This window comes from Taudactylus pleione, unplaced genomic scaffold (genome assembly GCF_031769625.1).
Source record: "Taudactylus pleione unplaced genomic scaffold, aTauple2 ptg000487l, whole genome shotgun sequence".
Classification (NCBI taxonomy): domain Eukaryota; kingdom Metazoa; phylum Chordata; class Amphibia; order Anura; family Myobatrachidae; genus Taudactylus; species Taudactylus pleione.
Window position 1 is genome coordinate 3,126,897 of NW_028284889.1, and position 27,845 is coordinate 3,154,741.

Below are 27,845 nucleotides of genomic sequence, written 5' to 3' on the forward strand. Positions count from 1 at the left end.
CTTTGGCCCTGATTCAGAGCCGCTCGCTCTGAATCAGGGCCGGTTTTTTTTTTTTTTTTTTTTTTAATAACGGCCTCCTGGTCGCTCGCATAGCTGTGGGTGACCACCCACAGCTATAGAGAGCTGCCATGACGATGGTCGCGATGGTCAAGACCATCGCGACCATTGGGCTTGCGACGAGACCCTTGTGGTAGGGTTTTGTGGCCGCAAGCCCCAGAGAGCTTTCGGCTCAAACAGAGCCGAAAGCTCTCCCACTGACAATAGGCGTTCTCATGGGAACGCATCCGTCTGGGCAACCACCCCACTGGCCTGCCCACCAAAGGGGAATCTGTCGCTCCGGGTCTCGCACCAAAGGGGGCGTGCTGTCGATGTTGAGTGACAGCACGCCCCCTTTGGTGCGAGACCCGGAGCGACAGATTGCCCGTCGCTATCCGGGTCTCGCGCGTGCACACAACAGAGCCGGCTCTGTCGTGCGCATGCGCTCTGGGCCACCATCGACCCGGTTGCGAGCGCTTCTTTGGAAGGCAGTGCTATCGGGGGGGGGGGGGGTTCTTGGGAAGAGAGGGCCATGGGGGGGATCTTTGTCTTGGGAAGAGTTATATATTGAGGCTGTGTATGTATTGGGGAGAGAAGATGAATATTGGGGAGAGAGTAAAGCGAGGGACCTGTTTGCTGGGCAAAGTGAGTGCTACGGGGGTCTTTGTATTGGGAACATCGTGATGATATCATCATCAGCCTTTATTTACATGGTGCTACAAGGGTTCCGCAGCGCCTTACAAAGTACATAAACAGATAAGCACACAAGAAAAGTGTAATTAACAGTACAAACAATGTAGGACAAGGACATGGTTTAAAAACATTTCCACATAAGCGATCATAACACTTAAATAAGCAGCAGGGCATCAGTAATCAAGTGTTAGGTGCAGTTGTGCAGAGTTAGGAGTAAATGATAGTATAAGTAAAAGAAGATATGGGGTCTTTGTCTTGGGAAGAGTGAGTGATATGGGGGCTGTGTATTGGGGAGTGTGAGTGAAGAGAGGGAGCTGTATATTGGGGAAAGAAGAGATGGAGCTATGTTTTGGGGAGAAAGTGATATACGGGCAGTGTATAGGGGAGACAGTGAAAAGAGGGGAGCTGCGTGCTGAACAAAGGGCGTGATATGGGGGCAGTGTATGGAAAGAGTGAAGAGAGGGGACTGTGTATTGGGGAGAGTGGGTGAAGAGAGGGAGCTATGTATTGAGACGTGTGAATGATATGGAGATCTTTGGGGAGAGTGGGTGAAAAAAAGGGGCAGGGTGCATGAGTGATATGGGGCAATGTATTGGAGAGAATGAATGAAGAGGGGACTGTGTATTTGGGGAAAGAGCTTCAAGAGAGAAAATTGCACAGTTAAGATTCTTGACCTGGGAATAACAAACACTGAAGTGCAAAAAGTTATGGGATAGATGCCTAGTATCATGTAGGACCCCCTCTAGCCTGGCAAAGTGCAGCTACTCTACTTGGTATCAATTCCACAAGAGAACGGAAAATCTCTGGAGAGATGTTGACCCATGCAGTCTGGATAGCTTCCCACAGCTCCCTGATATTTGTAGGTGCAAGATCTTGGGTGCGAATGGACCTCTCCACCACGTCCCATAAATGTCGGGTGAACGTGGTGGCCACACCACTCGTCACAACTCTCCAGAATGTTCCTGGAACCAATTTAGGACAACTTGGCACCAATGACACGGTGCACTGTCCTGCTGGACTAGTCCATCGTTGTGGGAGTACACGAAGTCCATGCAGTGCTGCAAATGGTCATCAAGCAATGCAACTTAGCTGTTACCGGTCAATGTCGTGTTCAGGCAGACCCAACCCATGCCACGTGACGCACCCAAACCCTACCATCAGCCGGAAACAACTGGAACAGTGACTCATTGTACTACATGTTGTCAGTCCTCCAGGGACCAGTTAGCGATGTCACAAGCCCAGGTGAGGTGCTGTGACCAGTGTCTTAGTGTTAACAGGGGCATTCTTGTGGGTCTTATGTTTCCATATCAGATGGAAGCTAAAGAATGCTGCACTGACCTGCTGGATAACCATTTGGTACCTCCTGCATTGAATATGAATATAATTTCAGGAACTGTCGCTTGTCTGTAACCATGGACAATTCTGGGCAGACGCCGCTGGTAACTATTATTAAAGCACCTGTGGTCAGTCACTGCGTTGTCCATGGTGGGTGGTAATGCTTTCCGTGAGGTATTCCCGGTACTCGTGACACCATAGTTCGAAGAATGTTGAATGACCGCAAAACTTCAGAAATGGAATGTCCCATCTGTTGGGCACTTACCATCATGCCCTGTTTGAACTCTGATAATTCACGTTGCCTTGCCATGAGCAACCTAGCTAGTATTCATGTTCAAACGGACTCCCAAAATGTCAGATTATAAATAATGCAGGTCTGCACATTTCCAAGATGTCACAGTACAGTGACGCCACCTACCATACTGCTACCCATGACTTCTGGCACTTCAGTGCACTAGTTATTCTATATGTTTAAGGGTTAATCCATCTCAAGTGGTTTTCTGCTTGACCATTTTTTTAAATTAATTTGTCATTTATCACCCTTACGTGCCAACAGTTAAAAACCAAATATTTTTCTCAACATTTTTATAGTAGCTTAGTATCATATGGAGCATCAAGTGCGAGTTCACTACCTCTTCACAACAAGCACCTGCTGCCTGCATAACCAGGACATGCAACACTGAACTCCTTGTTTGATCATTGCAAAGACATGATCTCACTTGCTACTATTTGTGCTGCCTCTTTTTTCACAAAAAACTACATTCTTATTTGTACCAATGCAAAGTAACCTCTAAACCTTGCATATTATTTATTTATTTATTAGCAGTTTCTTATATAGCGCAGCATATTCCGTTGCGCTTTACAATTGTAAGCATTAATAGAACAAAACTGGATAATAACAGACAGATATATAGGTAGGAAGGCCCTGCTCGCAAGCTTACAATCTATAGGGAATATACGGTCTGATTTACCATTGCTTTTGCCTAGCCTCACAACTTTGAATTTCTTTTTTATTACTCATTTTCAAAACACTTTAAATCACATGTATTCCCCTCAATAAAAAACAAAACAAAAAAAAACACTACTTGTTCATCAAGCACACGCATTCACCAAGTGTTCTTTTACCAGCATTTTTGAAAAACCTTCAAACACTGTCGTTCTCACACATACACTATACTTACCTCATCCACACCGTGACCATGTTTTCTTCAATCCAATTCTCACTTTACTCAGTGCGTACCTTGGACCTCATTCAGAGCCGGACGCTATTTGCACTCGCTCGTTCAGAAAAAAGGGGTGGCTATTCAAATGAACCGTTCGCTCTTGGCGGTCTGTTCACGCCTCTAGGTCTGAACGAGCGAACAAAACATGTGGTCGTTTTTTGGAAAACTACGCCCCCTGGCCGCTCGCATCCTACGTTATGTCCGCTATTTATTGGATTAATCGAGTACATCGACCAGCGTATGAACTGCTCGCTATTCTTGTGGTTGGTTTTTCCTACCGCAATCTTGCGAGCAGTTCTGACTAAAAAATAACCCAGTGACGTGGTCAATGACGCTGCTGTATTAATTATGCACACCCTTAAAACGCTCGTTTTGACCTTTAAGCACGCCTACGTTCTGATCTCCACTCCCTGTTTTCAAGCACCTTCCCCTGTTACCACCCACAAACGCCTCCTCCTGTCACTCAAAATAGCAGGCATTCGCTATTTAGCGAACAAACGATTTTCGGCCGCACTGACTGGTTCGCGCATGTGTATTACGATCCGTACGCATGCGCACTTGTGCAAACATCGCTCGGAACAAACGAGCGGCCGCTTACGAGCGGCTCTGAATCAGGCCCCTAATCCTTTATTCTGCCCCGTTCCCACCTCTATCCTTCCCCCCTGGTCTCCTCCCCTTCTCTCCCCTCTTCTGTCTGTATGCTTCCCTCCTCCTCTCCCATTACTCCTCTTTCATTCTTTTCTCCCCCACACTGGTCCTACTACCCAACCACTAAGCTGATCACCCACCCTCCTCTCCCTATCACTTCACCACACCTTCATCACACTAATCTCCCTCCCTTTCCTACAAACGCATCCCACCTCTCTCACCTATTGATCACTTCCTTCCACTCCTGCCTCCATGATCTCATCTGTGCTGCTCCCTACCTCTGGAACGCTCTCCTTCTCCCTATCAGACTCTCCACCTCTCTACAAATCTTCAAACGGGCTCTCAAGACTCACTACTTCAAAGCCTTCCAGCTCTCATCCTAACCTGCTGCTTAAATGCTTCTTCCTCACTGTCTACCCTGTGTCACCCCTGTCTGTCTCCCCCCCTATAGAATGTAAGCTCTCACGAGCAGGGCCCTCTTCCCTTATGTGCTTTTCCTTCCCTCACTCATACAATCATCTACTCAAAACTCTCCACAAGGGCACTTTACACTTGGTAGGTGACACCCTGCTGTTTTTTTGAATGTTATGATCGCTGCAGCAATGTTTCTAAAAAAAAAGGTTCTTTTTCTGTATTGTCTTGTAATGTAAGTTGCTGTTTTACGAGTTTGCTCATTTGTTAATGTACTTTGTGAGGCGCTGAGGAACCCTTGTGGCGCCATAAAAAGGATGATAATAATAATATAGACTTTGACTTGTGCCCAAAATATATTTTTTTTCTATGTTGTTAACCAGAGATATTTAGGCCTAAAATGCTGAAAAAATATATAATTTTCAAAGCCTGATAAAAAAAAAACTGGTGCAAATCTCAAACTTCAGCTTTTATTTAAAAAAAGTACATAATGTAACTTCCAATAAAAAAAAAAAAAAAAAAAAACAGAGATCTTTCCAATCTGATATAGTGGCACCCTGAAAAGTTATAATTTCACAAATATTTGTTGCGATTGAGCTCCCTTTTTCAGTTATTAAACTGTGAAAAAAATATTGTGTGACCAAAACTGTAGCCCAGACTTTGCTTTGCTGAAAACAATTTTGCACTAATACTCTATGACCTCCCAGTCCTGAGATATCAATATTTGCCTTAACACCTACAAACATGAAAATCACTGTAATGATTTAAAGATGGCTGCCATCTCTAAAAGGGAGAGTGCAAAATAAAAATGTGTTTTTTGAACTATTGGCATATAGCAGTGGTTCCCAACCACAGTCCTCAAGGCACACTAACTGTCCAGGTTTTAGGGATAGCCATACTTGAGCACAAGTGATTTAATTAGTACCTCAGTTATATTGATTTAACCAGCTGTGCACAATCATGGATATCACTAAATCCAGGACTGTTAGTGTGCTTTGAGGACAGAGGTTGGTAATCACTGACATATAGAGATGATAACTGACAAATAATTACCTTTTGTCAAGCAACCTGCGTTGGACCCCTTCATCAGGATTGACCCTTAATTAACATACAGAGAAAGATCTAGTTTATCAGCTACAGTGAATTGCACATATTTTGCTAGATACAAAAGCAAAGTTGACATTAGTTAGCATTACTACACTATCTTTATTGAGTTTGTATGTTCTCTCTGTACTTGTGTGGGTTTACTCCCACATGCCAAAAGCAAAATATTAAGTTAATGGGCATTTGACAACGGTCATACGGTGTATGTGTAACCTTGTGATAGTGTCACGCCTGAACAGGCGTGGGAGGCTGAAGTGGAGTCTAGGAAGGCGTGAGTGAATCTGGGTGGCTTGTGCCAGGACTTCCTCATACAATGAGGGAAGATAGGAGGTAGTGGAACTGTGGTAGGTGATGAGCCCGAAGGCGAGGACAGTAGAGGACAACTTTATTAGACTGGAAATTGGATTGGAACTGAAGACGTAGAATTGGATAGGAACTGATATAGTAGAATCAATGATATGGAATTGATGAAGCAGAATTGGATTGGAACCGATGTTTGGAGACAGTCGGACTGGAACAGATGTTAGTGAATTGAGGTACTGGATCGGTTTGAAACAGATGTTAGTGAATTGAAGTACTGGATCGGCTGGAACCGATGATAGTCAATATCGGCTGGGACCGATGATAGTCAATATCGGCTGGGATCGATGGAGGTAGTTATGAACAAGTCTCTGTGGTAAAACCAGACTGAAGTACTAGATGGAATTGGAGACTTGATAACCAGACTTGGAACTGGAATGATATGAAACCGTTCAGATACAGAGTACCTGGGAGCTCGGCCCAGAGCTGTAATCTCAGCAGAAGTGATGTTGTACTGGCAATGTGGGTCAGTCAGAAAATAATTTATAGGGGTGGATCCCCAGGGATTGGATGCTGCGATCCGCTGGTCTGGGAGCAGCACTCTGAGTGGTGGAGAGTCAGGTTACTGAATCCAACATAGCGGCGCCCATACTGAGCTTTGGAGGGAACTGGTGTGCAGCCTGAGTGCTAGCACGCTGAGTAAACACACAGAGCACAGAGCAGGAACAGTGTGGATGGACCTCATAGCCAGCTGGATGCGATGTGCAGTGCAGGCAGACCTCTGTGTCATCCGCGATTGATGTGTGGTCACAGGACGAGTGGACTTGAGTGCTAGCTGGAACAAACACAGCAGAGGTAAAAATAGGAGAATATGGGAAAAATTTCTGAGGATTGTGACAGATAGATTGTAAGTTCCACTGATGTGAAGGACTGAAATATTCTCTGTCTAGTGCTGTGTAATGTAAGCACTATATAAATAACTTACATAAAGAAAAACATTTTCCTGCTATTAAAAGGTGTTTTTGAAAAGTTCAAACACCTTTCTGCTATCAGTCTTGCCTTTCAATCCATCCTTATGTACTATGTTTTGAAGTAAATGGGAGCACATGTAACCATGTTCAGAGCAGCATTTTGAGTAGTAGCCTCTCTGTATCTCAGGAGACTAGTGTGCTGGTTTTCTGTGGGGCAATGACCACTCTACTTGTACCATGTTGGCATAACCACATGTGAGAAGGGAAATACCATGAGGTGAGCAGAGGAATGCATGCAAAGGAAAGGCATTCAAAGATATATACAGGAAACAAAACAGCCAAAACAACAACTTTTACATATACATTTGTGCAAATAATACATAATTAAATTTTAGGTGTTGTGGTGCTTTATATTAACAAGGGAAAGCATAAGCAACTTTTTATTGCCAATAAGGTCTAGTGAGATTTTGTTAATTGCTGCCATAAAAGAAAAGATAAAAAGAAGAATTAAAGAGCTTTTATAAAATGTAAAGGCCCAATAAACACATACACACAACATTCTCCATTCAATGACACAGACTGCTCTGTACTGCTGAAGCATGCTTGAGGACATTTAGTGAAATGGAAGGGCACAGTGAAACATTTCGACACTTTCACACACACTTTAATCTTCAAACTACACTCGAAAATGTCAAGGCATTTAACTGAAATAAGAAATTATGAAATTAATTTCTGTTTTCAATACAGACTATGGGGTCTATTTACTAAGCAGTGTTAGGAGACAGAGTGAAAAGTGATAAGAAAGTGATAAGGTGCCAGCCAATCAGCTCCCAACTGTCATTTTTCAAACACAGCCTGTGAGATGACAGTTGGGAGCTGATTGGCTGGCACATTATCACTTTTCACTCTGTCTCCTAACACTGCTTAGTAAATAGACCCCTGAACCACACTAATCCTTTTGTTGAGGTCTTGAAGGATGCCAAAGTAGTACTGATTGGTAGTGATCAAGGTAACAAATTCAGTTTGAGAAAGAAAACACAATTGAACAAACAAAGGCAAGGGCCAAGTAGTGATTGCTACTTGTGTACTACATAGGTATACCAACATTATACATGCATGTATCAGTTTGTTTATATGTTTTCGTTAGCTTTTATCTTTGGTTTTTCATCATGTGCTATACCTATTAACGATAACATAGAGGATGCACTCGTATGGGATAGGTAGTACATTACCACCAGACCACTGTACAAAGTAACGGGCAACAATCACAAAGGGCACCACTAATCTCCTCTTGTAAATATGCACATGTGCTTATAACTTCCAGTTGTCAGCAATGTGGCTTCAGGATTACATTTCAAACAGCTTAGTAAACTTATAATGCCACATGAGAGATCTGGTTCCCAGCTGCCCTGCCTAAACACTCACCTTTATCTGCCTCCATTTATATATGGGACATTACAAGCACAATGTGGAGAAATTGTTACTGAATGTAATTCCTCAGCATGCACATATTTAGCTAGTTAACTGCAGCATAACTCAGTTTTCTGCACAGCAGAAGAATCCCTATGCAAGGAATTGAGTTGGGTTTGCATAATAGTACAAGAAATGTGTTAGAATGTTAATGGTATTGAAATTAAATGAACTGTTGCTATTTGTTGCAATCTTATTACTAGGTAACAAGTAATAAATCTACAAATGACATTAGAGATGTTCTTTACCGAATATATTGTTACCATTATGTAGAATTTGGTAGTGCAACTAACAAACAAACACAATGCAGTGAGTATACATCCATTCATTCACAATTACTATGACTGGTTGTTTGCCAGTGATAGTTTATTTGTATACAGTTTGCATGAGTCATGGTAGGAGTAAGGACACATGAAGCATACACTTAAATATTCTTACAATGTCTATAGCCTAATCCTAATTTAATGATGGATACAGTGGAACAAGTGCTATAACCGACAATTTCACTACGCATAAAAATCGATTTGGAAATATAGTAATATTCCTAGAAATGTGGGACAGCTTCTGTATAGAGGTCACATACACACATTATTGGTATCATATGTGGGCCTTATTACACGTTCTGTAATGGAAGACTTGCGTATTTAACAAAAGAAACCAAAAAGTTACAAAGGAAGGGAAGAAAGGACATGTCAAGTAAGAAGTATCTGTCACCTGTGTGTGATTTTTATTTGTTTGCACATTTTATGACACAGCTTTCATAAAATCTCCCAACATTACAAACACCAAAGTTTCAAATATTAATATATGTGAAGCGATCTGCTATGTACAGAATGCCATTTCATTCGAAGAGGTCTTTGTAATAGTATTTACCATAAAACTGAAATGTACACACTGTTTAGTATTGATTTAAAATAAATTGTTTATGTAAATTAGATACAATCGTGATGTATAGACTGAATTAAAAAATATTCATTGCTGCGTAATATATATGAGCTATATAAATTAATATTTAAATTGGCACACCTTAAAACCATTATTCAGGACATGTTTTATTACTTTAGTGCAAATTAGATGCAAAACTTTTTACACCGCAGTTTCATCACACAAAGAGTCAAGAGAAATGTAAAATAGACAAGATAAAAAGAAATTTATTTTTATTATTTAAGCATTTGCTTAAAGAAGACAAAGCCTTCATTTTAGATGAAACTTGCACTAATACACTTTATTACCTAGCAGTTAAAGGAATGGGTGGTCACAGCCAAGTATACACATACAATAAATCTAGAGTCCATTAAGTTCAATTTGTAAACCAAGCAATAAATCTGCAGCATTTACAAAGTTTAATATAATGAAAAAAGAGATCACGTTACAGGTCTTCGCACACAATAACTCCTGTAACATTGTAATATAATCTGTATTTGCGTGCATTTATGAGAAGAATATGCAATATGTTTAAATTAAAATCCATTTGCTTTCAAAAATACTGTATGCAACTGAGAAACCAGGACCCTTTTATAAAGACTATTGTCAGACAGGGTACAAGTGAAGCATGAAAGCATCATTCTCACATCTCACTTACCTGGACAGACAAAATTTGCTGGTGCCACACAGTCTGATAATTGCCCATCACCCTGGCAAGTGCAATGGATTGCTCATCACAGTGTAATTTTACTGTAACAGGAGTATCATTTTCAAATATGTAGCAGATGAAGAAAGTCCAGGCTAAGTAGAACAGACAAGATAAAACAAAAGTGAAGAGGGTCCAAATGAATGCAGGGATTCCACTCTGCTTCCACTCGGTGCAATCAGCACCATCATGCATAAAATGTATCCTCCTGGGAACCCTAGTGACTTCCTAGATTCCAGAGTAGGTAATGTGCAAGGAATCGCATGTGCAGATGAAAGAGTGTCTGGCTCCTCCTCTTCAACCCATCTGTGTTTTACTGCTTTCTGTTGATTGCAGTCTGAGATACCATAAATTTAATTTACAAGTCTGAATGGGACCGGCTACAATAGTAGCAGTTTGGCAGGAAGAATCATGAGCTGGCCACACGCACTGCAATATCGTAGTAGATCGCAGGCAGGCATACTTCCTGATATTATACTATACGGCCCCAAAATCCACAGTGATATCAGATTAACATTGAACATAGCCAAAAACGTATATACAGAAAATGAAGAGCTGTAACTTGGCTGTGCAAGAGGAGCAAGGTCCCAAAGCACATAGGTGTAGGGTAGTGTCCAGAAAAAAATTGTATTTTAGGACAGTTTGGTTACAGTTGAAGGCTAGGGGTCCTTCAACTTTATGGGTCTGTAAAGATGACCACCATTGCAATGCTTGTGCACTGTGCAGTTATCTTCTTACCACACCAACAGTGCACGAGAAAGATTAGAACGAATAAGCCAAGAGCTGGACGGCTTATCTAGTCAGATTGGACTACTTGTGTGGGGCATAAAAGAATCTTAATCTTGTTGCCCAACTCTTGGATCAAGCAGCAGGAAAAGCCCATGTGTGGGCACTATTCATTATAGCTTCTCCTGATACAGAACTAATGAGATTTGTATGTATTGGAGAGACTATTTTTTATTGCTTCTGGAGGATGAAACCTATTAGTTGATCTGGTATGTAAAGGCATCTTGTGTCATTCCTCACTTAGGGCCGTATTCAATTAGCCGCAAAAAGTGCTGTTTGGAGAAAAGTTCTCCCTGATTTGCAATTTTCGTCTGATTTCACAGTATTTCCATATTCAATTCCACGGAGTTTCCACCTAGGCAAAAATTCCATAGGCAAAAACAGGCGAAAAAGTTTCTCCAGCAAAAGGCAGGAGAAAAGAAGTGCAAAATCCATATTTTGGGGTATAAATGTGGGGACTTGGTTCAGAACCGTGGGATTTAAAGACTGTCTTCCCGGACTGGGCCTTGGACCTGTATCACTTGGCGCAGACGCCCGCAGGAGGAGACTTGGTTTAATATAGTTCCTCCGCATGAGAGGAAGCAGTGAACTAATAGGGAATTTGAGTACTGCTAGAAGTGGTGTGGTAGCTTGGAAGCCACTTGGAAAGACTGGATAGCCTTGTGTGGACGTTAGGAGCTGAGAAGCTACGTGGAGCGGCCGGATAGCCGTGGGTAGACGTTGGTAGCTGGGTGGCTACGTGGAGCGGCCGGATAGCCGCGGGTACATGTTGGTAGCTGGGTGGCTATGGGGAGCGGCCGGATAGCCGCGGGTAGACGTTGGTAGCTGGGTGGCTACGTGGAGCGGCCGGATAGCCGCGGGTAGACGTTGGTAGCTGGGTGGCTACGTGGAGCGGCCGGATAGCCGCGGGTAGACGTTGGTAGCTGGGTGGCTACGTGGAGCGGCCGGATAGCCGCGGGTAGACGTTGGTAGCTGGGTGGCTACGTGGAGCGGCCGGATAGCCGCGGGTAGACGTTGGTAGCTGGGTGGCTACGTGGAGCGGCCGGATAGCCGCGGGTAGACGTTGGTAGCTGGGTGGCTACGTGGAGCGGCCGGATAGCCGTGGGTAGACGTTGGTAGCTGGGTGGCTACGTGGAGCGGCTGGATAGCCGTGGGTAGACGTCGGTAGGTGGGAAGCTACGTGGAGCGACTGGAGCACAGTGGGAAAGCTCACTAGGAAACTAGTTGCACTGGCAACTTGTGTCAGCATTGGGGAACCTTATATAGTGGACGCTGGGAGCTGACAGGCTGAGAGAGAAGGAGAAGACTCCTCATTGGTGGTAGCGTGTCACATGAGCAATCCAAGATGGCCGCGCCCATGGACCGGAGGACAGCGCTTCTCAGAAGAAGTCAGCGGGGACCAGCGACCAGCAGGAGCCAGCGTGGGAGCAGCAGAGCAGCGGGACCTTCCAGAGGACAGCGGAGACCGGCCAGAGAGAGAGGGAAGCAGCGCACAGCGCGGGAGCCAGAAGACAACGCGGGTCAGCACCCGCAAAGGTAGGTGACGGGGTCTGATTCTGGGGTCTCCAGGGCGGCGTGTGACACCTTTGGGCACCCCCCATTCCCCCCCCCCCAATGATTAATAGGGCAAAAAAATAAATAAATTTTTTTTTACTTCATTCACCCCGAAAAAGAAGAAAAAGTGTTGGAAAAAGTGGGGGGCCTGGTACTTTGAAGGGCTATATGGTTGGGACAGGTGTTTTTGGGATTGCACAAGTCTGCAGCAGGTGTATTTTTGAGATTTAAATCTTCATTTTAGAGACATCAAAATATACTAGTACCCATTTTCAGGTAACCCAAATTTAACCTCTGCACTTATTTTTCAGAAAAAACATTAATTCTATAATTTTTCCCACACATATGCAAATATGCATACGACAGCCCTTTGCAACAAAATAAGATCACTAAATATTTTTATTAGGGCTACTACTACAATTCTATATTGCTTCCCAGGGTCATTGAAGCTTTTCATGGGGTACAGACTGATTTCCCCATAAAAAAGATGTCCTTTTCGCTAGTTTCGCTTTGTAAAACATTCGCCTATCCGCGTTTTCCCGTTTTTTATAATTGTATAGGGCGAAAAGCGGGGACGTGCATGGAGAAAACAATGCACGAAACAGGCGAATGAGGCGAATTCAATCTGCTTTTCGCCAGACGGCACTTTTCGCGGCTAATTGAACTTGGCCCTAAATATGTAAAAGTTTCCAAATGAATAAAGGAATTTAGATGTTTAAATGTCACCATATAGTGTGTACTTTGATTAACAAAATGGCAGAACAGTGCTGTTATACAGAGCTGAAAGCAAAGTCAGAGTGGATGCCTGAATGTTTTGATTCTGCCTTCAGAAGAAATGACAACCTTGGTATCAAGTAAAATGACACTAGGTTGTATATTTACTAAAGTTTGGGTTTGTAGAAGTGGAGATGTTACCCATAGCAACCAGTCAGATTCTACTTATTTATCTAGCACTTTATAGAAGATATTAGCTAGTATCTGATTGGTTGCTATGGTCAACATCTCCACTTTTAAAACCCACACTTTAGTAAATATACCGCTAGGGGAGGGGAGGGGAACTCATGATCTTGGCAAGAGGAGATTTAGGAGGAGGGTTGATAGGCTTTAATGAAAAGGTGTGTTTTTTGAGTGCACTTCTGAAATTGGCGAGACTTTTCCAAAGTCTAACTTGACGAGGAGGGAGACCAAGTGGGTGAAGTCTTGGAGGCAGGTGCGAGAGGAGGTAACCCGGTAGAGGTGAGGTAGTGTTCAATGGAAGAGCAGAGAGGGCATGGACAAAAAGTAGGTTTGAAATGTAGTAGGGGAAGGAAGTTTTTAAGGATTTGCAAGCATGAGGAGTATGAACTGGACTCTAAGGGCAATAGAGAGCCAATAAATCAAGTTGCAAAGGCAGGAGGCAGGAGGCAGAAAATAAGGGTTGAAAAAACATAAATGAGACTAGCAGCACCATTCAGGATAGACTCAAGAGGTGAAAGGTGGGAATATGGAAGGCCAGAGAGGTTACAATAGTAGAGTCAGGAGATGATGAGTACATGTAAGGGCCTGATTATAGAAAAGTTGTTGAGGTGGAAACGGTAGGATTCAGATATGAGAGGGGTGAAAGAGAGGAAGGAGTTAATAATGGGTGACAACAGGAAGAAAGAGGTTATAAACAGAAAGGGAGACTAATGCTGGGCATACACTTTACACTATACAATTATCTGTCCAATCTGGCTGGTTGGAATTTTATTTATTTATTACCAGTTATTTATATAGCACACACATATTCCGTAACGCTTTACAGAGAAGATCTGGCCATTCACATCAGTCCCTGCTCCAGTGAATCTTTATTCCCTACCACATGTACACGCATACACATACACACTAGGGTTAATTTTTGGTGGGAGCCAATTAACTTACCAGTATATTTTTGGAGTGTGGGAGGAAACCAGAGTACCCGGAGGAAACCCACGCAAGCACAGGGAGAATATACAAACTCCGCACAGTTAGGGCCGTGGTGGGATGAAAATCTGGTAATGTATGGGAGTAAATGACAATCAAAAAATTGTTCACAAACACTGGAAAACAGACAAAAATGGGCATTCAGCCAATTTGGTTATATAAAACAAATTTAACCAATTTGAACAATCATTTTTGTCTGTTTTCCAGTGTTTAAAACCATATAAATCGATTGGCATTTGCTCAAATACATTACCAGATTTTCATTACAAACAGCCAGATTGGACAGATATCTGACAGATAATTGTATAGTGGATACCCTGCATAAGGAAGATGAGGGGAAAATAATGAGTTATGTTTTGGTCATGTTTAATTTGAGAAACCGCTGAGGCTTTGAGGATGACATGGCAGAGAGGAATAGGTCTATGGTTGGTAGGCAACCAGGTGGATACTTGACACATTTGCATACCAGAGAACGCAAAATACACACTATAGTATGTTTTTACGAGCTACAGACAGTTAGGGACTCGGTTTTAAAAACTGAGTGGGTCCTACAGGACGCGCTGTACGTGTAGCCAATCGCGGCGTCTCATCAACCAATTGCAGCGTCTGATCAACCAATCGCAGCAGCAATGTCGCTGGTGCCGGGCACCTCCAGCAGCCTGCGCTCCATTCCCGACTCCTTTAGCCAGGGAGGTGGACACTGCACAGGACAGGAGGGAGCTGTGGGAGGTAACAGTGATGCAGCCTAGGGCACCCAGCAGGAGGGAGTAAACACTGCCCCAACTGCTATCTACCCTTACCCCCTCTACATATAGTACTACCCAGCTGCTATCCGGATGTGGATTGAAAGATCTACAGTAAAAAGGTAGACAATGTCTAGATAGACACAAGAGGTTATACAGCCAATAGGTCGACAGGGACAAAAGGTTGACACACTAAAGGTCAACATGTAAGAAGGTTGACAGGTACAAATGGTCGACAGAGTCAAAAGGTCGACATTTTTTATTTATTTTGAGGTTTACTAACCCTAATCTTCACCCTAACGCTCCCTCTGGTCCCTAACTGTCGGGGTAGGTGCCTGACCCTAATCGTCCCTTCTAGTGCCTAACCCTAACCCTCTGGTAAGTGCCTAACTCTCCCTCCTGGTGCCTAACCCTAACCGTCGGGGTGGGTGCCTAACCCTAACCCTCTGGTAAGTGCCTAACAAAAACAAAAAAGAATCATGTGTCAACCATTTTTGCATCGACCATTTTCATGTCGACCTTTTGATCCTGTCGACCATTTGTACCCGTCGACTTTTAGTGTGTTGACCTTTTGTCCCTGTCGACCTACTGACCATCTAACATCTGGTGTCTATCTAGAAATTGTGTACCTTTTTACTGTAGATCTTTAGACCAGATCCCTGCTATCCTGATCCCCTCCCTACCCCAGCACTGCTTGCCCCTAACCCTCTCCTTGCCACCCAGTACTCTGTAGCACCCAGTACTCTGTAGCTGCCATCTACCCTTACCCCCTCCCTACTTCCAGTACTGCATGCCCCTAACTTTTTTTGCCCCCAGTACTGCCCCTGCTGCGCTCTACCCTTGCCCCCTCCCTACTCCCAGTACTGCCTGACACTAATCTCTTCCTAACCCCAGCTGCTAGCTACACTTGCCCCCCTCCCTACCCCTAACTCCCTCCTTGCCCCCCAGTACTGCACCAGCTATCTACCCTGGCCCCCTCCCTAACCCCAGTTCTGCCTGTCACTAACCCCCTTCTTGCCCCCTAGTACTGTGCCAGCTGCTATCTACACTTGCGCCCTCCCTACCCCCCTCCTTGCCTCCCAGCATTGACGCATCTTCTTACCCCCTTCCTACCCCCAGCACTGCCTGCCCTTACTCCCCTCTACCCCAACCTCTCCCTGCCTTTACCTCCAGCTCTACCCCAACTCCTGTTTGCCCTTAACCCCCTCTACCCAACTGCTACCTGCTCCCAGCACTGTCCTAACTGCTGCTTGCCCTCACCACCCATATGTGATGGGCAGGGCAGTTTCTAGGGGCGGGCAACCCGTGCAATCACACGGGGCGTGCCGCCTCCGACCCATGCTGTAGAAACAGTATGAGAACTTCCAGGCGCCCACTGAGATTCAGTTACCAGCGGGCGCCCAGAGCCCGGACCCATCCCCGCAGAGCAGCCGGAGACTGGAGGCTGGAGCTCACGCACTATGGGAGAAGGGGGGGGCGCATTTTGACTGCTCGCAACTTTTTCCCTCAACGCAATCACTGTAGACAAAGATTTACTAGGTAACAATTATCCAATTCCAACTTCACCTGTTAGCTGTCTCCCATTATATTTTGACTCCATCTTTTCTCCTTCATTGCACTGGTCTTTCTCCTGTAGTCATTAACAAGCAGTGGGAGACAAATAACCAGGGGACGCAGAAGAATTATGCGGGGACGCAGTTGGGGGTTGAAGTACACGGAGTACTGCGCAAGTTAGAGTAGCATATTTTGCATACTGCAATGCTGAGAAAGCAAATGCACTATGGTTGACCAGCACGCAATTTGAACGCATATCTCTGTGACCGGACAAGTGAAACAGAGGAAGGAAGAGGCCTTTAAACAAGCCCAAGTACAGTATAGTCTGTTATGTTAGAATAATTGTCTCAGTCTGTCATTTGCACAGGGGCTTCTTAGAATTAGCAGTCTTGTGTTGTCCATGTTTATTTTGTCTCTATGGATTGCAAAGTTGAAAAAAGATGAATTCTCGCAGGCGTGTTTCTTTTAAATAAATGTTATTTTCCCATCAGTGTCCTTAGTTTATCTACAAGTGAACAACAGGTCCCAAGCAGCCCCTGAATGCTGCCACTAGTATACCGATACCTGTAGTACCACAAGCACCAGCATGCCAAAACACGATAAGCATGTAAGGATGACAGGACTTGCTGAGACCTGTAGTTCACCAGCAGAGACCACTTTAAATCGTACTTCGTATCATAACATCATGCTTTACTCAAACACACACATTCATTTCTACATGCTAAAATTTGAATTTAGGAGCCAAACTGATATTTTGGGGGTTTTACACAAGCATTTCACTCCTACAGATTTAAGTGAATACACTAAAATGATAATGGCTATTTGTCTAATTGCCAGATTTGCTCTTTAAATTAACTATATTCTATTTTGTATATATTTGTATTTTTTTCTAATACAAATATTAATATAATAAAATCCATGTTGCAGGAACTTTCCTACTTTTTATTAAAGGATTACCAAGTGTGGCAGTAGAGTTTCGGCTACCTACACTGTCATTATTTTTGTCTTTTTCCCATAATCCATTTATATCCTCACAAAACCCTCTTATCATTTTCAGGTGTGATAATCCTCTCACATAACAAAGTGGAAGCATTAGGGGACTTAAATATTCTGGACCCTGCCAAGCAAATATACTTCCAAATTCTCATCTATGCTTAGATTTATGGTAAGCAGTCGGGAAGCCGTCGTAATCCCGACCGCCGGCTTCCCAACTGTCTAATACCGGCAAGTGTTTAATGACAGGCGTTAGGGTTAGGCACCCCCCGGGGGACTTAGGTTTAGGCTGCGGGGAAGCGGGGGGAGGTTAGGGTTAGGGTTAGAATAGGGTTAGTGAATACTTACCTTTGGACGATCGGGATTCTCACCCCTGCCGGGCTGCCGCAGTCGGGATTTGAACCGCCAGCCATGCGGACGGCTGTGAATCATTCCGATTCCAGATTTATAACCCTAAACAAGTTTTAATACATTTCAATTCCTCAACCGTCCCACAACAATCCTACAATCTGTGTCTAACATCTTTCTTCCTACTTCATGGACATATGGTATGCATGACTACCAACCTGCTCAATTTCTTTCCGGCACCACCTGGCACATTTGTTTCATGTATTCCCACAATAAAGATTAAGGGCCTGAATACTCGGAGATCTGTATGAGGTCTCCTCTAACAAGTCGGATGCATTTTGGCCTTTTCTTTTCGTACGTGACATGGACATTTGTGGATGTCAATTGAACTTAGTCAAGGAAGAAAATAGTCTAGTGAGAGTGTCATGGGAGTGTTGTGTGCATGTAGCCGAAGTTGTGTCTTTCTCTTATAGTATTGGGTAGGTGTAAGGGCAGATACTAATGATAATGCTCTCACTAATGGAAAAAGTAGGGTTGTGCGATGGGTAAGCATAAAGACATGTTTAGTTGCATTAGCATTCTGTTTTGAAAACTGGCCACATTCCAAATGTGGCCCCATTCGGACCTCGGTGAGACTCAGAACCAGGTCCTAAGTGTCTACACTCTTATCTTCCTACTCTACTACCGGTCTTCTTGATCCTATATGCTCACAAATCGGTTGATCCGGTGTCCCGTGCTTATTTCAACATCAACTAAAATCAATCATCTTTTCTCTTCTCTACTGGTAAAGCACCCAGTAATTACTGCTATTCTGAAAAAAAATATGCAATTTTGAACCAAATTCTCTCTCAAATGACTGCCCCATCTCTTAATTCCTTGCCCATCAAACCTCTTGAGAGGCTTGCCTAAAATATAGCTCACACACATTCCTGCCTTGCATAGCCTATTGTAACCACTTCAATCTGGTCTTTTTGTCCAACACTCTACAAAGCTGCACCGACTAAGGTGGCCAATGATTTCATAACTGTTCATTTAAAAGGCCAGTACATCCAATTCACCTGGCTCTCCCAGCTGCATTCAATACTTCTCATACAAACACTACAGAAGCATAACTAGGGTTTAGATCGCCCAGGGCAAATACAAAAATGGTGCTGCTCTTTAAAACTACTGCAAACAAATGACCAGCACCACCTCTATCATGACATCATAAGAATATACAACCTTCTCTAAGCCTTCATTCCAAAGTCCAGCCCTTCCAAAAACCTTTCAATGTTCCTAGAACCTTCATCCCTACATCATTTCTGTACCACATCTTTATTTCCATTCCTTTTGCTTGACATATAATGTAACCCTACATGCTTGAAACTAATAACTTCCTCCAACCTCTCCACTCCAAACAAACTCAACTGGTGTTGGTATCTTTTCTGCTGCGCACCATCACCTGACTCTCACCTACAATTACATATAGCTGCACATAAATGTAACGTGGGATAAATGTGATTGACATACATGAAAAGTGGAATTTATGCATCATTTCATCATAAAAAAGAGCACCACCAAAACTTAAAATGGCAATAATTTTAAATGCAAAACACTTCCGGTTTTGGAATTTAAATTGGAAATAGCATTAAATGCAAAACTAGAACAGCCAAGCAGTGGCTTTGAAAAGACACCCCTTGTAAATATATCCCAAGAAGTTTGCACTGTCCAGTGTCTGCATGTATGCAATATAGTAGCCTCAGTCACCACATCAATGGTATCTGTGGCAGAGACTATGCAGCCATTTCCTCCTGATATCCACCAAGAAGCTTATATCAATGCTGTTCATGCTGACAGAATGAAAATAAATTCCTCTCCATGCTGTACTATTTCCTTGACGTTTCTATTTTTTTATGCACGAGACCGACGGCCGTGCTCTACAGGAGAATTCTTACAGGAAGAAATAACTCAACTATCACATTACGGTTTTATATGAAATAACTGATTATCTGATAAGCTTGTGATACTATTAAATATTTATCTGCTAAGGTATTTGCAATTACTTTATATAAAACAGTTTTAGGTTTAGTATAAAAACATAACTTAACTAGGCTTAATGTCTCTTATGCAGCAATAGCTTTTGAGTAATGTAAAAATTATACAGGACATAAATGTAACAATCTCAAAAAGATCCAGCTACTTCTAATTCCTGTGAATGTAACAGGCCACATACATCAGGCGACCGTTTCCATCAATCAGACAGGAACCGCAGATGGGCGGCCATCGATGATCACTGATCCACCCAGGGAATCAGGGAAATTCCTCATGTTAAAAATCTCTGATTTGCCAATCCCGTTCATATTTTGGTCGGGATTGTCAAATCAGGGAAATCCAACATGTTGGATTTCAGAAACCCCGGCGTCAGGGGATCAGGTAACTAGCGACAACCCTACGCTGATGTATGGGAGTCTTATATTTGTTAACCTTCTTCATCAATTCTGAGCCAACTTCTGCATGGAAGAGCCAAGACCACCCAAACCCATTTAATAGTCTCTATCTAATTAAATCCGATTACATTTATAAAGGGAGTGAGTACTAAAGACATGGAGAAAAATCAGGACCACAGTGCACTTGTTATATATTTAGAAAAGTACCTCAATTACATGGATATAATTAGTAAACCCAGTGTGTCAAAACCACAGAATTTGAAAAAATATGACATTAGATACATTTTATTTATGCATAGAAATAACCAAGTTATCATGTATTCATTAGCCTACTTTCTGCAAATGCATGCAATCAACAAGAACCTCCTTCAATAACTGTAAGGGTTACGCTAGCATGAATGAACAAATTGTTGCACAAATCTCACCAGCCCTAATCAGAAAAAATGTGTCAATAGTAGGACATTTCTTAAGTGCCTTCTGATTACAATGAAGGAGTCACTTCAACAGAGCACAAGAAAAAAAAAGTAATGTAAAACTTGTGGCATTATGTGTAACTATAGACATCTGTGGCATGCATAATAGTAATTGCAGCAGTGCCGTGATTATTAACTATCACCAACTATTACATTTTTATTTAAAGTTTCAGCGCTATATATATCAACTTGTAGGGACAGCGATAGCGAGAATCACTGTCCCGGCGAGTTACATCCGTGGCATATTGGAGGGGTCTTTCAAATTTTTTCTGAAGAAAGCCCTAAAAAAACTGAGACTGGCATGAGCACAGTCAGGGGCATATCTATAATGGGTGTAGGGTCCCAGGTCCAGGAAGGCCCACACCGCACACCCTACACCCATATTATTTAAAACTTACCTCTCCAAGGTCCCGTGTCAGGTCTCTCAGCGCTGATCAAAATGTGGAAAATGGTGACCGTAACCTTTTTTCTGGCATTTGCGCATGCGCTGAGGATAGCACCAGGAAAATGGCGGCAGCGTAATTTGCTTGGTGATCTGCGCAGTAGACTCTAGGCACTCGCTAGTGCCCAGAGTCTACTGATGATGCGGTGGCCGGTCAAACGCATCAGAGGCTGCCGGGGTGAGAGGAGGGGGCCCCGGTCGAGGAATGCACACGGGCCCCCTCCTCTCTTGAGACCATCCTGAGCACAGTGTCAGTATCCTAAGCCAGACTGAGGTGTTGCCCATAGCAACCAATCAGATTCTAGCTATTCATATTCTAGAAGGTGCTAGATAAATAATTTATCTAGCACCTTCTAGAATATGAATAGCTAGAATCTGATTGGATGCTATGGGCAACACCTCCACTTCTATAAACCCCCTAGTCTCTTCCACTTCTGTAGACTCAGACATCACTAGATATACTCTGTTAGAAAGAGTAACATACAGCAATACGAATGAGTCTATTAAAGCTGCCTTGTTAGGATATATCTGCTGCTTCAAACTCCTTTCTACTGTATTTTCAGGTTTATTTGTTATAGCTTGTAATGCTTGGTACACAATATATTTTTCTGTGCAAAGTCCAGTTAAGGCACCCAGAAGCCGAGCAAGCTGTAGTTAGGACACCCAAGCTTGCACCTCAGGAGGCATTTAAAACAATCGAATTACCCCCAAAGAAGAGAAAAAAAAATATTGAAAATTATAAAAATAAAATAATTAAACGTTTAAGACTAAGCAGGCCAGGATTTTGGCCCAAAAATGTCAGGTTTTGAATCACAGGATTTCTGTGATTACATACGCAGTTCAGCAAGGCAGCACTGAGCACTCGGCTCAGACAAACTGCTCCTACTCCGGGCATGCTATGCGGCTGAGCGGATGTGCTCACGCTGCGTAGCCCAACACTAGCCCACCCCCTTTAACAGCCGCACCCGCCCGCTTAAGCAGAGGTGATAGAGTGAGTGTCGCTGTATTAAACAGTCTGAGGCTGACAGTGACTTGTTGAAGCGAGGGGGACTCTGTCACTAGTCGGCTCACTGCACCACTGACTGCCTGGGCTGACCCAGCCTGCACTCTCTATGCTGAGTTAATCAAATTTTTTTCATAGTGTAAGGCTGGGCCATGATGATGATGTAGGTTATTTTATTCCTGTGGTGTGAGGGCTTGGCTGGCTGGGGATGCAATTAAACTAATTTTATTCCTGTGGGTGGCTGGGGCCAGGGCCATGAAAGCTTTATTTTTTTCCTGTGGGCCTGTGCTTCTGGACCATGAATTTATGCCCAGGAATAATATTTTCATTGATCAACTCAATCCCGGGATTGAGATTTTCTTCAATCCCAAAAAGCAGGATTTAAAAAAAATGAGACGGGATTGGCTTCCCTACTTAAAAGACTGACCAGGAGCTGCTTACGCCTGTGTCACTGATCCACTGATCTCTGCACACAGCAGCGAGGTAATACAGCCAAACCGATCAGAGGCAAGAGAGAGAGGGGTCTATTCATGCAGCAATGAAAAACTCTGTTTCACGAATCATTTCACAAAACATATTCTGAAGTGATTCATATTCAAGAAGGAGTGTACCGTGGAGAAGTCTAAGATTTCTCCAGCAGTGCCCATGATTAGTGTTAGAGTTGCTAGGGGAGAGCGATTCAGAGAATAACAGAAACATCATGTTTCTGTTTCATCTCTCCATTTAATTTCACCATCTTCTGGAGATGGCGAAATGATCTGAAGCTCACCTCGGTAGGGGAGAGGAGCAGTGAAGATCACTGCTCCTTCTCCGTCCCCTTGTGTCTAGCATCCACCCTATGATGTGGATGGACGCTGGAGCACAAGGCACAGTGGGAAGAACAGCTCTTCAGGATCCCGGATGGCTCATTTATCAAAGGGAGTCGCCAGACAGGTATTACTGAATTGGTGGTTGGTGAGGAAGATAGCGCTAAAGTGGACTGGATGATGTAATTGATAAAGCAAAGAATACTTAACCGAAAAAGATGGTCGATTGGAAGTTTTATCCTCATTGCTCTGGTAACTCACTCGGTAGAAATGTGGGCGATTCCGTGAATATGTGGAAAGCAGGTTGTTAATACCAATGTGTAGTACAGTAAAAAATATTCAACCAAAAGCAGACATTAACACACGCGTTCTAAATGGCATGCCGACCTCTCAAGAGGAGACGGAATGTTATTAAAATAGTTCTTTTTCTTAAAAAGAAGGTATCTGGAGAGTTTTTTCAGACTCTCTTTAAGATGGTGGTATCAAGGACTCATACCTTACTTACACTCATATAGAACGATATCTTTTAAAACAGCCGTATAACAGAACTTTCCTTAATAGTTATAAAATTTTGAAGGATGGAATAGAACATTCGTACCTAATTTACACTATAATTGTGTAAAAAAACATGTATAATGGTATCTTATCTGCAGCACAGTCTGGTTTTCATAAATGGTCCTAGAGAGATTTTCTTTGAAAAGTGTGGTACAGAATTCGTACCTTACTTACACAGCTTAAGCGTATACAGCATATATGAAGGTATCTTTTAATTAAAAAAATGGTGTGGATGCGTACCGATACTCAACAGGTTTGGTGTGGGGACTCCCATCATGGTTTCTTTGTGGCATATATGTGAAGTCAGTCCAATCTCAATTTTTTAATAACACAACTTCTTTTTAACACATATATAAAATGGAGTTTAAACACAATAAAAAGAAGAAAATAAAGCAGTGCCAGGTCCTCCACCCGGAGACAAGATTCGACCCTAGTAGCAACAAATAGCCGGGCAGGTCCAGTTCCTGTAAAGACAGATCTGAAAAAAAGGGTTGTACCTTCTGGGCAGCAGGTCCAGGATTCCACCTTTCAATGCCTCCTCAGGCTCGACACGTTTTGAGAGGGGTCCTCTCTTTATCAAGGCATAGAGGGATGGGCTCCCTGTGCCCTTTTTATAGCACAGATATAATAAGTAAAATGGCAGCACTTCCGTTCTGGTCCGCGGACCAGAAGTGCAGGATGCGGTGATGATAACAGCTTAGGAGCCTAATAGGGCATAGAGTTTCACTAGTGGTGCACTGTAGTATAAAGTGTGTTGCTCCTTCTTCAATAATATGGTAGTTGGTGGTCAGGGTGAGGAGAAAAGATTGCGATATATAGTGAGTTTTTCCGGTAGCCATTTTCTACTATACACGGAAAGAGCCCAGAGTGCAGTGTGCGCTTGCTCATTTTGCAGGCTCCAGCTGTAAAGGTAAGTGGGGGAGGAGAGAGTAGGTCTGATGGGCATGACTGTTTCTGGTATCTATATATATTTTTTTATATCAGACTGTCTAGCTAGCGACTGCTCTTCAATTCTCCACAGTGTGCTTCTGGAATGGTCATGAAGACACAGGAAAATGAGCGAAGCTTGCTTACCACAGTAAGTGGTAATGTGCGCAGACAGACATTGCAGATAAATGAATTTGGGTGCAATGGTCTGTTACATTGCATACTGAAGACTGATAAGGTCCACAAATGCTTTAAAATTCAAAATGTTAAGTTTAAAGGTGTATTTTCAAAATTTAAATCTAAGTGACGTTCTAGTTTTAAATTATTTATTCTAGTTTTTGAAAAACTAAGCTAAAAGTGGGTTGAGATTTATCTGACTGCTAAGTTCACACAAAACTTTTTTTTAGAATACTCATATCAAAGATTATGTGGCTTTCCTGTGAATGTTACTGAATGCAGGGCGATTTTAGGTATACCCACCCTACATGAGCAAGTCTAGCTGACATGCATCACTAATACCCCTTTTTCCACTGCTGCTAAAACCCGGGTTATTGCAATGTCAACTCCGGGTCGAGGCTCAGTGGAAAAGGCTCCTTGGAAAAAAATCCTGCGTTGACTAACCCGGCATTCCTTCTCGGGTCTCAAGCAGGGTTTTGTGCGGGTAAGACCCAGGTAAGGTTCAGTGGAAACCGGTATCCCTGGTCATCCGACTCGGATACCCTTCACAGCATAAGGAGAGGCGCATTTCCCGGCGCTTGGAAATGATGTAATCTCCAAGTGCCGGCAGAGGTAAGCCCCAGCAATAGTCCGGGTTCAGCCGGCGGTGTAACTGGGGTTCAAGCCCGTGTTCAGTGTCCCAGGCTCGACCCAGGATTTTGGTGGAAAGGTGGTATGAGCTACAATGTACTGCCCCAGTATCCAATCCTCATCACAGGAAAGAAAGTAGGTGAGATTTACCCGAGGGCAATTCCATAGACAGTGAAACCAAACTAACAAAAAATAACTTTGCTAAATCACTGCTTTTTCAAGGTAACTTTGGACTAATAAACATCAGTGTTTCCTATACTGGTGAAGAGATATGTGGTAACACTAGTATTTCTGTAAATGCTAATCCTGAAGATAGCTACCATTGGAAACAAATGCACGTGAATAGCAGTATTTCAAGAGGAAGTTTAAAAGGTTTGTTATGACTCAAAAATAATATACAGTTTTGTACACATACTGTAGAACATTTACTACTAATATATATATATATATATATATATATATATATATATATATATATAAAATAATTAACTGTGCAACTTAAGTACATGCTACATTAGACAACGAAACTGCACATGCCCCTTTTTGGGTCACACTGGATGTCCCACTGTGTCACCAAAAAATTGTTTGTTTGTTTTTTTGTACGATAAACAAATATTTAGATTAATATATTATTAAACCACTTGGTCTGCTTACCCTGCACATGATAAATCAGAGCCCAGACCGGTCTAATTTCCCATTTCATCACATATACTGAAAAATAATGTTCATTTAAAAAAAAAATTGCAACAATTACTAACTTTTATTTTTTACTTTTATTTTACTAGAATCAACTTTAACTAATATATGATAAAAGAAAAAAAGTAGACACATCCACCACATCAGTAGTCTAGGAGGACATGTTGGTGGCAATACTACTCCCAGAAAACATGGCCACCGACCAGTCACACTACAGATATGTCCTTTCTTACTGTTGCTTCAGTTGTGCCACATAGACCCTGTCTGAGTGCCAGGTCCCGTGTGACTCAGCTGCGCCAAGCGTCTTTTTTGCTCAAAAAGTGTATTATTCACATAATTAAAACACATAGGGGGCGATTCAAATGTTGGGCCACCCATTTTTTATAAGACGCCCAACGGAGCAATTCAATTGTTGCTTCGTCAGGGCGCGATAGCCACCGGCATTACTGCTCGCACCCTCAGGAGGGTGCAAGCAGAAATGTGCGAGAAATCCCCTGGTTAGGGCGCACTAACTGCAGTTAGCGCACCCTAACCAGAACTTTAGACGGATTTTACACAGCTAAACCCAGGGCGATAATTAATGAGAGCCCAGAACAATTGAATTGCAACATTAGGCGCTCATTATCACGCCATAAAAAAAAACATTTGAGGCAATTCAAATGTATTTTGGGCGCCCAAATGTAATGGGTGCCTGAGAGCGTAATTTAATTATTGCTCCGTACGGGTGTCAGTGCCGCATGTGGGGATTAGCCATGTATAGTAACTAACCCCATATAAAGTCCTGCTTTAGGTGCCTTATCACACCTTTCTGCTCACCACCCTGGGAGGCTGCGAGCAGAAATGTGTGCAGCTCCGTCAGGCGCCCAAAAGAAATAACCACGACTAACACAATTAAATCGCCTCCATAGAGACAAAGCTACATTGCTAGAGTACACTGATCAACGGGGTTTACAACGAATTTAAAATAAATAAAATGGGTTCCGATGCGAGCAGCCGCAGCTTTTCCTCACTCCGTTGTGTTTCATCTGCAACTTTGTACGTGTGTAAAACCAATTCCTGTGCAGTAAAAGTCACAACCCAGCGTCTCTAGTACACGGAGAGCGACTTTTCCAGCCATCTGCGACGCAAATAACACGCTAGACGTCTTGCGTGGTATGGCTGCCCACTGAGTGAGGACACATCTGTATCATTTTGTTACCCTGATTTTCAGTTCATATGATTAGACATTAAGCTGAGTGATAAAATAGGCAGCGTGTGAGTAGAGAGGCACCGCTGATCTACCCAACACTGGCCACCAACCTGTCACCTAACCACCCCCGGGCAGAGCTGGGATGTGTGCTCGCTCCTACATCATGCACCGAGGAGACAGAGCCTGAGTGTCCCGGTGGGGTGCGGGAGGAATGCGGCGGGACAGGGGGTGGAGGAGTGTGCACTCACCTCAGTAGCCACGCTTAGTCCAACAACAGGGGGAGGGTGCTCTCCGAGCCACCGCGATCACGGAGTAGCCTTCCAGCTGCCTCTTTCTCTGATGCTCACGGGCTGCCGGTGTCCATCCGTCTTCCGCCGCCGTCACCGGTTCCCCGGGTCTCCCCTCAGCCACCATGTTAACATGCAGCGCGCACCCGGCCGCCGTTCGTGTTCATGAGATGTAGGAGGAGGCGCCCGCCCGGGGGTCTCAGTTCCGTACACACGCGGCGGCTATATCAATGAATGCAGCCAATTCATTCCCCTCTATACTGCTACAGTGCTGCTGCACACTCACTACTGCCTCCATCACGCCTGTGGTCATGTCACGGTACATGGAATACACCATACACGTCACCGTGACAGACAGTGCTGGTAGTAACTTAGCAGGCTATATGAGTAATTATCCCAATAATAAAGGCCATTCGCTGTAACCAACTATTTTAGCTATCTACGGTTTCTGTTTATTTCATGCATGTTTATTATTTATTACACTATCCTTTACA

The 27,845-nt window shown here is 43.3% G+C and overlaps 1 protein-coding gene across 3 annotated transcripts in view; it reads right to left on the reverse strand.

Annotated features, from left to right (window-relative positions):
• Positions 1-27,605, reverse strand: part of SCML2 (Scm polycomb group protein like 2) — a 171,697-nt gene extending 144,092 nt beyond the window's left edge. For 2 of the 3 annotated variants that reach the window (XM_088449526.1, XM_088449524.1), the window contains exon 1: positions 27,313-27,605. The gene's annotated coding sequence lies outside the window, so the exon portion shown is untranslated. Of the gene's footprint in view, positions 1-9,773; positions 9,860-27,312 lie in introns of those variants that run through there. The other variant, XM_088449525.1, reaches the window with a different exon arrangement.
• Positions 27,606-27,845: the final 240 nt, after the last annotated feature.